At 43.5% G+C, this 12163-nt stretch overlaps 1 protein-coding gene across 2 annotated transcripts in view; it reads right to left on the reverse strand.

Moving 5' to 3' along the window:
- CPLX1 (complexin 1) overlaps positions 1-12163 on the reverse strand; it is a 134886-nt gene that overhangs the window by 105850 nt on the left and 16873 nt on the right. The gene's annotated exons all lie outside the window — the stretch shown is intronic.

The raw sequence follows: 12163 nt of genomic DNA on the forward strand, positions 1-12163 counted from the left end.
ATAATACTTGGCTAGACACTATGAAAATTCTTTTGCTTAATGTAACAAAAAAGAGAACCCCCTCCCCTTCTCTCCTTCTGCATCTCAGTTGCCTCTTTTGTTCAAAGACACTGCTGCAAAGTTCATGTAACCATCTCCTGATAAGTTGCTAAACTAGTGTATCAACATCCTGCATTCCTGTCTCACGCTGGGCCAACATGACCAAATAAAAAAAAAGAAGTTGAACCACAACGTGGAGGAAGACTATGGCCTTCATCTTCACGACCACCAGAGGGACAGAGACGACCCCCTAGCAACAGTGCGCGCAGTCGCAGAATATACCAGGATGTGCTGCGTAATCCCAGAATTACCAAGATATAAAAAGGGACCCTGGCGGGGGTGAGGTGCGCGCCGTTGGTGGAGCCGAGACTCCCCGGCCGCCCAGCGCTGTTTTGCTTGCTGTTGCTTACTCAATAAATTCCTTTCTATTATTAATGCAATGCTCTCTGAAAATTAATTAAGGGGGCAACTTATAACAATGTGCATACAGCACTACTCTTCTACATACATCAGCTTGCATCACCAGTAAATATGTATAAGGGGAACACAAATGTAGATGTCATAAAAAGTGCACTAAGGGTACCTAAATGCACAGGGAAAGTCAAAATTGTTGCATATTCTCAGAAAAATAAAACAAACAAACAAACAAACAAAAAACATGTCCTTGTTGCATAAAATTTTGGTCTGTTTCTGTCTGGCTGATACCATAATTTGTGGTTTATCAGGATACTGTGTACTTGCTTCTTGGAAAAAACTACCTTGACATTCATTTCAGCACAGATATTTGTATCTTTTTTGTTACTTTTTTATTTTTAATTATAATTCTTTAATTATTTATATTATATATAATTAAATTATATATACATTATTATATAATTATTTGATTATTAATTCTATATTTAATTATTTTTAACCCATTCCAACTAGATTTTGGATATTGCCTGCTCAAGCATACATATGGCTTTCTCTTCAGTGCTTTAAGTTTGCACAAGACCTGGGCTGACTCCCAGATCCACAGCAAGTTGTTTTATGTGTCCAATCATGAGATGAACTTGTGTTGCTCACATGAAAGCAAACTGCAGTAGTGCAATCCTCATGTTTTCATTAAAACAGCAAACACTAGATCCTGTATATGCTACAGGAGTCAGTGTATTGTTCACTACATTATACAGTGCACGGGGCTTGCCACTGGGAAATCTCCATAGCAAGATATTGGTAGCAAATATCAGCAGATTCAGGTTTCTGATGGTTTTGGCAGTCATGGACTATTTTCACTGTGGTGTAAGGTGTTAAACAAACACATCACCAACAAAAAAGTCCTGTGCCCTATAGATCACAGATATACGGGTGTAATATTCATCTGCATGAGAGACAGGTTAGTATGGAGGAGTCAAATCATTAAAATGTAAATGAAGTTTAAAAAAAAAAAAAAAAAAAAAAAAAAAAAGAAGAAGGAGAAGAAGAGCTGTTAATGACACTGTCAGATGTCTGCACTGGTATACTATGCCATACAAAGTGCAGTTAGAAACAGGAGACCTGAGGAAAGGAATGGGCCCAAGCCATCTAGGTGGAAGGTGAGAGGCAGGGAAGCAGCCACAACAGCTGTGCTTCCCAGTTCACCCTGGCAAAAGACCTGTGACTGACAGGCCATTTGGAGCTGTTCCAGAGCGCAGCCCTCTAGCCCAGTAATGCAATACTGATACTGCTGGTACCAGAGAGCAAACTCTGTTGTGACTTTGCATGGCCTCAGGGCTGAGGCTTGTCAGCTTTCCTTTGAACTGCTTTTCACCCCCACCCAAACTATGATTATACTTAGTTTAGATCTAACAGCAGTTTTTCTGATGAGCTGGTGGCGATAACTAACATGTTTTGCTTTTGCTTATCTTTCTATACTAAAACAATCGTTTTTAAAAAGATAGAATGAACAGGCAGCTATTTTGTTTTATTTATGACTGTTGTATAATTTGGCATAGATTAAGAGAATACAGGCCTGGCATTACAGCAAGGACCCTGATAAGTGGAGGCACTGGATGCTATGAAGAGGAGCATGGAATAGAAGATAAGGCACAGGTTTGGACTGCAGATCCTACAAATCTCAGCTGGTCAGTAAAAGAAATGCAGACCTGGAGATGGACAAAAACAGTTGTAAGGGTAACAAAAAGCACAAAGGAGAATGGGCAGCCACAGGAGCCTTCAGATACTGTAATTATATTTGGGAACCACAATATGAGAGGAACATAAAACTATTAGAGAGCATCCAAGGGAAGACTACAAAGATGGTGAAGGGTTTAGAGGACAAGGCACACAAGGAGCAGCGGAGGTCCCTTGGTTTGCTCAGCCCCGAGCAGAGCAGGCTGAGGGGAGGCATCATGGTGGCCTGCAGCTCCCTCATGAGGGGAGCAGAGGGGCAGGCGCTGAGCTCTGCTCTCTGGGGACAGCGACAGGACCTGAGCGAACGGCATGGAGCTGGGACAGGGGAGGGTCAGGCTGGGGGTTAGGGAAAGGGTCTGCACCCAGAGAGTGGTTGGGCACTGGGACAGACTCCCCAGGGCAGTGGAGACTGAACTTTGGAAATTCAAGAAGTGTTTGGACAATGCTCTCAAACACATGGACTGATTTTTGTGTGGTCCTGTGTGCAGTCAGGAGCTGGACTTGATGATACTTGTGGATCCCTTCCAATTTGGGGTATTCTATTATTCTATCATACTACTACAGGGTATCATAAGTTTTTCTTAAAATGCATGTGAAAAATAAGTGTCACTGTGAACTAATCATTCTCTCAGCCTCAATTCCAACTGGCAACCACTTATCATTATTTTAAATTTGCTATGCAAAGGAACCCAGGAGCACAGCTGTATCTGAAGCAATACTGGAGAGAGAACTGATACAAAGAAATGTAAGACATGACCTAAAACAGCAGCTTCCAAACTTGTTACTACACACCGTTCAAGGAGGATGAACACCAGATGTTTAAGACAAGGGGCTATCTGGACATCCTGCTGACAAATGTAAATGCTGGTGGCTACAAAAAGCAAGGCTTAGAAAGGGAGGTATTCTGGCACTTGGTGGTTGTGTTCTGGGGCTTCTCAATAGTCTTGACATACCCTGGCACTGATATTCTTGCCAGCTGTTGAACTCTGCATTCATGTTTGCCTTTGTGTCACACACATATCTCAGTCAAGACTAAAATGACTAGAAGGGGTCATTTACAACTTTTAGTCTTATCATTCTCAGGTTGAAAATCAGGAGGAATTTCTTCTCAGAAAGAGCAGTCAGGCATTGGAGCAGGTTGCCCAGGGAGGTGATGGCATCATTGTCCCTGAGGGTGTTCAAGGAAAGGTTGGACGTGGTGCTTAGGAACATGGTTTAGCGGGTGATTGGTGGTAGGGGGATGGATGGACCAGATGATCTTGGAGGGCTTTTCAACCTTAAAGATTCAATGATTGTGTGTACGGATTCTATGATTGTGTACAGAAGATGGTAGAGTATCAGTACGGCATAGGAACTACACATATGCTTACATTTTCTCCCATGTTTAAATTGTAGCCCATGCTTTCCCTTACCATTGAAAAGCTTGTTCCAGATAGGGAATTGGACATATTCTGATGGGTAGTAATTTAATGTATCTCCAGATTAAAGCCATGAATCTTCAGCAAAGATCACAGGAATCCCATTAATCTTCATCCCTTTATGCTAAACATAACAATTATTCAGCTTACACAGAAAGTCATGCCTTAATACTGAGTTAAAACTTACCCTGTTATGGCAAGAATCAACACAACTACTAAAAGCTGATACTTTTTTTTCCTCTTTGAAGTTTGTCTATGGCAAGGTTGACAGACAGTGACACTGAGACAGACGGAGAGATGGGGGGAGCTGGGGAATATCTAGCAGCGCCAAAATAGCTCTTTGAAGTTTTGTTTTTGCTTAGAACTGAAAACAAAGCCCTGGCTTCAAACACAAGGAAGAAAGAGAAAACCAATAACAGAAATAAGTTTGAATGTTCCTGAAGTAAATCCTTGTTGAGTGCCATGCCACGACTGTCATTAACACCACAAATAGAACAACCTATTCAATCCTTGAGACAGTGCAATTTCTTTTTTCTTTTTTATTTTTTTTTCCCTTTGCAAACACCAAATGCTAATTTCCAGTTACCCAGTTTTAAAAGACCCAAACAGGTTTCCTTGTTTCGTGAACTCTCGTCACTGTTCACCAGTGCAGGATGAAAGACAACAGATTTTTCCTCTGTCTCATCTCTTCCCCTCTTCTCTCACTAACACATAGAAAACCTATACAAAGGGGAGCACTACACTTTTCCTGGCTGTTGGGAAATCACACCTCCTCTTGATGGCAGAAAAAAGAGCAAAACCCAAAACTGCTATAGAAAAGATAAAATGCATTCTCCAACATGCATACAAGTGAGGTCTGCCAGGGGTTTACATGATTTTTCAGAAGAGAATCATAGAAAGGCTTGGGTTGGAAGTGACCTTAAAGATCATCTAGCTCCAACCCACCTGCCATGGGCAGAAATGCCACTCACAAGATAAGGTTGCCTGGGGTCTCGCCCAACCTGGTCTTGAACACCTCCAGGGATGGGGCATCCACAGCTTCTCTGGGCAACCTATGCCAGTGCCTCACCACTCTCTGAGTGAAGAATTTTCTCAATCACGTAATCTAAATCTCCCCTCTTTTAGTTTAAAACCATTCCTCCTTGTCCTGTCATCTGCACAAGCAAAAAGTTTCTCTCCATCTTTCCTACCAGACCCCTTTAATTACTGAAAATCTGCAGTGAGGTCTCCCTAGAGCCTTTTCTTCTTCAGGCTGAACATCCCCAGCTACCTCAGCCTTTCTTCACATGAGAGGTGCTCCACCCTCTGAGCATTTTTGTGGCCTTCCTCTGGGCTTGCTCTACCAGCCCCACGTCCTTCTTGTGCTGGGGTCCCAGACCTGAATGCAGCACTCCAGGTGAGGTCTCACAAGGGCAGAGCAGAGGGGGGCAATCACCTCCCTCCCCTGCTGGCCACCCCTCTGTTGATGCAGCCCAGGACTTGGTTGGCCTTCTGGGCTGCAGACACACACTGCTGGCTCAGATTGAGTTTTTTGTCTGCCAGCACCCCCAGATCCTTCTCTGCAGGGCTGCTCTCAGTGAGTTCTTCTCCCAGCCTGTCCTCATGTCTGCGATTGCCGTGACCCAGGTGCAGCACCTTGCACTTGGACTTGTTGAACCTCATTAGGTTCACATGGGCCCAACTCTCAAGTTTCTCCAGGTCCTTTTTGATGGCATCCCTTCCTTCTTTGTATCGACTGCACCACTCAGCTTGGTGTCATTTGCAAACTTGCTCAGGGTGAATTTAATCCCACTGTCTATGTCACTGGTAAAGACATTAAACAACACCAGTTCAAAGACAGACCCCTGAGGGACACCACTCATCACCAGCCTCACCCTAGAAAAAGAGCCAGTAACTGTAACTCTCTGGATGCAACCACTGAGCCAATTCCTTATCCACTGAATGGACCGCCCTTCAAGTGCATCTCTCTGTAATTTGGAGACTAGGATGTCATGGGGAACCATGTCAAAAGCCTTACAGAAGTCCAGGTAGATGACACTAGTCAGTCTTCCCTTGTTAACTGATGCAGTTACTCCATCACAGAAGGCCACCAGATTGGTCAGGCATAATTTGTCCTTGATTAAGCCATGCTGGCTGTGTAGGATCACCTCCTTGTCTTGCATGTGTCTTAACATTGCTTCCACGAGGATTTGTTCCATGATCTTGCCAGGCACAGAGCTGAGGCTCACCGGTTTGTAGTTCCCCAGGTCCTCCTTTCTGACTTTTTTAAAAATGGGAGTGGTGTTTCCCTTTTTCCAGTCACCTGGGACTTCACCTGACTGCCAGGACATTTGTTCAGATACGATGGAGAGCGGCTTGGCAGCTCCATCTGCCTGTTCCCTCAGGACCCTGGGATGCATGGCACCGGGCCCCACAGACCCTGTACCTGTCCAGTTTCATCAGGGGGTCTCCAATCTGCTCTTTGCTTACAGTGGGAGGGAATTTGCTCCCCCAGCCCTTGCCTAGAGGGTCAGGGGCTGGAGAGACATGGGAAGCCTGACTATCAGTGAAGGCTGAGGAAGAATGGTTGCTGAGTACCTCAGCCTTCTCCATGTCTGTTGTTATGAGTTCTCCCTCCTCATCCATCTGAGGGGGTACGCACTCTTTGGCCTTTCTTTTCTGGACAATGTACCCATAAAATCCCTCCTTGTTATTCCTTGTATCCCTTGTCAAGCTCAGTTCCACCTGTGCCTTGGCTTTTTGATCCCTGCACATCTGAACAGCATCCCTGTTCTCTCACCAGGCCACATGTCCCTGCTGCCACTGCAACAGAAGATGGAATTAAGAGCTGCCTGCCCCATTAGGTTGAACATCTGAACTGCTGTTACACTGATGGCGTATATTCAAAGTGTGTCACTTTTAAGTTTATGACAGCTCAGTTTAAGGAAAGTGCAGTTGTGATTGACAAACAAAAGAGGGGCAGTATATCTTATCCACAGCAACTTCAGGCAGACATTTCAGGGACCTACTACCACTGCAAATCTCTATACTTATTTTCAGCTCCTGTAAACCATGCTTCTATTTCTCTCTCTCTCTTTCTTTTTTTCTTTTTTTTTTCTTTTTTTTTTTTTTGGTGAAAATGGTGTCTTTTCTACATACTTCTACTTCTTCCCCTTGTCACTCCCACAGACAATCTACAGGAACATTTATCCTCTGCTTGCCTCTTCAAATAATTTGCCTTTGCATTCATATAGCTAAGAAAAACAACATAATTCTACCATAGGATGTCTCCTTTTCATTTCTGCCTTTGGCGGAGTTTCTGTTTGCACTGTGCCCTTGTGTGGCCACACTCATAACAGGAAGGTTTAAGTTTCTAGGAAGAGCAGTGGGGATAAGAGAAACATAATGAGACCCATAGGAACTCTATCTAACTGCTTACAAGAAAACAGCTCTGGTTTTAACTCCATTATGGAAACCCTGGCCCAACCAAGGAGCAGAAAGCCTGCTGCATCTCTTTATTTTCAGCTTATCAGTGGCTTGCCCAATTGATGTGGCTACAGAGGACAATTCCCATGAGAGAATCTGGAAGAGAAAAGCAATTTGTCTGGTTTCTGGCTGGCATTCTGAAGGCTTCCTTCCAGCTTAGAAAGTGAAAACTACTTCAGAGGTCTTTTCCTTCCTCTTCACCTATCTCAGCTTTAGAGGTGTCCAATGCAGAAACAATTCCCATAGACTTTCAGGAAAAAAAAAAAAAAAAGAAAAAAAAAAAACACCTCTCCTGTTTGCTGCTACAATTCCACCAGACGGTTGCGTACACACATGCAGCAATGAAAAAGTTAAATGGATCCACAGCACATCAAAATGGCTTGTGCTGATTAGGTCTCCCCTTTTGTCAAAACACCAAGCAATGTCCCTGAAAGATGTGAGACCTCCACCATGTTATCTCTTCCATACTGAACTGAGGCTCAGATGCCCCCTGCTTTAACTGCTATGCTTTATGCACACATTAACACTTAGAGAGCACTTACATGCTCCTAGAAGACTTTGGTTTGTTCAGGAAGAGAGGATCAACATCCATCAAAACAGACCAAAGAGCACACACAGACAGGTTATAGCAACAGTGCTAATATGCAATAACCTGGTCTTTGCACCTATAAAGGATGCAATACTTTAGAAGACATAGTACAGACGACAACTTGGCTTTATTTGTTTGAGTGTAACGCCAACTGCTGACCTTATGGATATTTTGCCACCATTATTATTTGAATTCCAGAAGATGCGGGGCATGTCTCAGTTCTGAGACACTCACAGCCCTGAGGCAGCTGATAACATAAGACCAGTTAGACTCCAAATGGTGCTGTCACAGTACCTCCTCATTCTTCCCAAAACTTTCTCTAGTTTCTCTGCACCCCTCCTTGTTCCATGTCAAGCATTAACAGGAGTAAGTGACAGAATGAAAGAGTAAGCTGCTACAATGAAGCTATAAAACTAACTGTGGATTAGCAGTTGTGAAAGAAAAATCAAATCTTTTTATGTGCAAATATTTCCAGCCAACCTAAATTGTGTCTTCGGCTGTGACCATTTGGGGCTTTCCCTTCTGCCAGGGAGACATTCCCAATGGGATTCACCTCAACTGGTATGGCCATCTGGCAGATATGGTAAAGGAACATTGTCTGTGTTCTCTCCATCCTCCTGAATGGAGACAGCTCTTCTGGGAGGTTTCTGAGAACTTCATCATGTGTTGGTTCTTTGAGGGGACCCCAGAACCGGCTGACTAGCTGTGTGATCTGCATCCATCAGGCTGTCTGCAGAAACAACTGCAAAAAGGCTCCTGGAGACCACTTGTATTGCTTTGTGTTGCTTTGTTAAGTCTGGAATCTGATGCCCAATTGATTCGCTGTCAGGCTGGACGGATCTGCTGCAGGGAGAGTGTTCTGCAAGGTCTATTCCCTCATTTTAATTAATCACTTGAATGACAGCATGGATGCTTATTCCATTGTTGTGGTACTGTAAGTGTAAATTGGGTAGTGTAAGAAAGTATGATGATACCTGCTTGTTAGGAGACAAAATAGTTTGCATTACTGGCTTAAAAATAAGAAACAGAGCAGCCTTCAAGCACACCAGAATGTCTTGAGTTCTTTATCTGGATGATGGCAAGCTAAAAGGGGCTGCAACACAGGGCAAAATTAGCATCATGAGTGCTCTCAAATAATAGCATGAAACAGACAAGCTGCAAAACCAAAGCTGTCTACCCAAAGAGGAATATGCAAGTGCAAAAGTACAAGAATACTCCCCACAAGGGAGTGGGGACTCACTAGCAGTTCTACTGAAAAAGAGACTAAAAGAAATCTAAACTACTGTCACAGCTAAAGCATAGAAGTCACTAGAAAAATGAGAAAAGCTGAGGTTCTGTCCTGCCTCTGCAATTATTACAAGATCATGATGAGATGGAAATCAATGCAATGTGCCAGGAAATGGCTTATGTTGCAGATTAAAGAGAAGAGCTACTAAATACAGATCTCCTTCATTCTGGCATAGTGTAAGTATAGCAGGCAGCAAATCATCCCGATGTTCCGAGCAATTGTATTCTGCTGAAAATGCTTAAACGACCTTCACCCTGTTCCTTTTATTGCTGGCCAGCACATACACTGATGCTGTATTTCATCCTATGTAGCAAAGAACCACCACAGATCCTGTTAAAGACTTCATTATCACCTTTTGGGCAAGAGAAGGAACACACACTTACTCATAGGAAGAAGTTGTAAATGTTCCCCAGAGGTGCTGAGATCTACTTGAGGAAAGCACATTTTTAAAATGTTATGTAATGAAACAATCTTTAGTTAAAATGATTTGTGTTACTTTCCATTGTCAAGCTGGTCTATCAGTTTAAGTACTGTAATGAGCTTGTTCAGGAACTTCAACACTTCAGTTGGAAAGTTACACAGATGAGTCTGTCACAAGTTAATTAAGCTGAGGTTTAGATAACGATGAACAGTTTTTCATTGCAAATTTATTCTTCCACTGAAACCAGTTCAACTGTCTGCATCAGTTGATGTGGTGGCTGACTGGTTTGCATCACACAGCCATGTATTTGTACCTGTCTGTCTGACATAGATCCCCCTGCAGTGAAAACACAGCACCATTTTTTACAGACAGTTCACCCCTTGCTGAAGTCCAGCTACTTCTTCCATGACACTACACTAGAAAATTAAAGGCCATACTCTTAAAAAAAAAAAAAAGCAACAATGCCATTGTCTGTCCCACTGGTTTGTGGCTACAGCCACCGTCTTCGAAGACAGTCATGTTGAGTCCAGCCATGCATTCTGCGTTCATCAAACGACAAACTGAAGCCATCCGGATACACATAAAGGTCAGTGCAGGTATAAACTAAACTGGACTTGTCTGAATGCAAAGGCCTGCTGACAGTATGCATTTCAGAAAGCATCTAACAATTACCAGACATTGTAGAACAGAAGTCACAAACATTCTGGGAATGAGGTCTAAAGGATAAGTGTCTCTGCATCTGATAGGATGCTGTGATGATGGTGGACAGGAAGAAATCTCCCTGCCCAGGATATGCTGTGAAACTACTGGGACCTCTACATTCACTCTGAAAAATGTCCTAATCCAATAGGCCAGCAAGGGAGGAAAACCTGTGGATAGGCACCTCTGCCTCATTTACCAAATGGGTACTACACGTCTCATGACTATGGCCAGTCAACAGTCAACCAGGTGTCCAAGTGGCTGATGACTTGTGGTGCTCTCTGCCCTTGAGTAGCAGAGCCTGCAAGGATAGACCAGCTTCTCCAAGGAGATGAGAAATCATGCCAGTGCTGCTCTCTTCTCTTAATGCCCCAGTATGTGTTTCTTGGTTTGTTTTTGAAAGCACAGGAGCAGATTTGAATGAAAGCAAAAAAAGCCCTGCTCTGCCCAGCACAACTAATTTCTTCTTTTTTTTTAAAGAGCAGTTATTACCAGTTTTAATATCACATAAAAGACTGACTCATGAGGCTGTTCCCTTATAAAGGCTTTGTAGTTAAAGAGAATGGGAAAAGGGGCCTTGTTAAAATGACAGCTCTACAGAGTGCTTTGCATTTCAAGTCAGTTACCTCTTACCACTTTGGCTCTTTAATTAAAAGGTTAACAAACATGAACGGTGAGCATTTGCCAGAGGATAAGGAAGCTCAGGTCTCTCTGCTTGAACCATGAACTGCATTTAGCTACTCGGGGACTGCCAGTGGTATAATCACAGCAAGTCTCTTTGATTTCCTGGGACAGACTATTACATGGATTGAAAATTATGTGGAATAGTGGATAACAGGGTCTATTCTCCTACCTCTGAGCTTACTTTTCTCCTATAATCAGTGCAGTCAAGGAAGGGTTCCTTCTTGCTCATATTCAATATTTTTGCTATGAGCTAAACAGTACCACCTCCACAAATGTGTGGGAAGACATATAGTCATCTGATTTTTAATGTGGGTCTTCCCTGTACAACAGTGGTACTCTGCAGCTACTGTGAGCACACACTAGTGGGAGGCACAGAGAGGTCACCATCTCAGCAAGGCTAGCAGTTTAGCAAAGCCAACTTTTTTTTTTTTTTTTTTTTTTTTTTTTTTTTGTGAGTGTGTGTGTGGCAATGAACACATTTAACAGATGGGGAGGGAAACAAAATACCATTTTCAGCACAGAATGGCTCTTCAAGGGAGAAATCTACTGGAATTCAGGCTGTGAACAGGCTCTCTCAGTTGTGGTCCATGGTACAGCACAGGCAGCTATAGTACAGGGTACTCTGCCTTCACACGAACCGGGTCCTGTGCTTACTGCTGGAAGCTCTGAAGAACACCCCACACATGAAGGAGCCCACTCTCTCCATCCTGGGTCAGCACACACATCCCTGCCAAAGCTCACCATGCTCTCCAATTAAAGACAAGTCCTGGTATTTCTCAAGGAGAGTTGCACACACATTGCTGCAGCATAAAGCCCAACAATTGCACTGTGACTCCAGTTCATCACAAAATTACCATGTCAGCAAGAGCAGAAACAGCTCACCAAATGAAACAGCCTCTGACAGCATTAGCAATGACATGTGTGTACCTCTGGCAGTTCACACCAGCTCTGTCAGCAGTGCTGCATGAATATCAGCCCTGTAATCCACACTGCTGTATGGTGCAGTTTCACAGGGTATCATGTATTAGTCTTCACCCTGACTGCTGCCTCCAGTCAACCCCTGGCTTTAGATGATGGCAAGAAGCAGAACCTGGGCACGTGGCTCAAAGTGAACAGCAGTGCAAGGAGGGTAACAGGGCCTTCTGCTTGCTGGTGGATAACTGGAGTGCTTTGCAATTGAATGAAACCAGGTTTGTTGTTTCATTTCCTCCCTTCCATCACTGCCCTAATAGGAGGTGACAAGGACAAATCACATTTCCTTGAGATACAGCCAGCATCTTTGGCCTCACCAAACAGCATTAGGAAATTGTCAGTAGACTCAAGAAGAATGCCATGTGGACAGTCTGCTCCTGGTGAATCCGACTCAAGAAAATGCTCCCACGTTTTCCTGTTAGATGGTTTTAGTGTTA

The sequence above is a fragment of the Aythya ferina genome (genome assembly GCF_964211825.1).
Source record: "Aythya ferina genome assembly, chromosome: Z".
Lineage (NCBI taxonomy): Eukaryota > Metazoa > Chordata > Aves > Anseriformes > Anatidae > Aythya > Aythya ferina.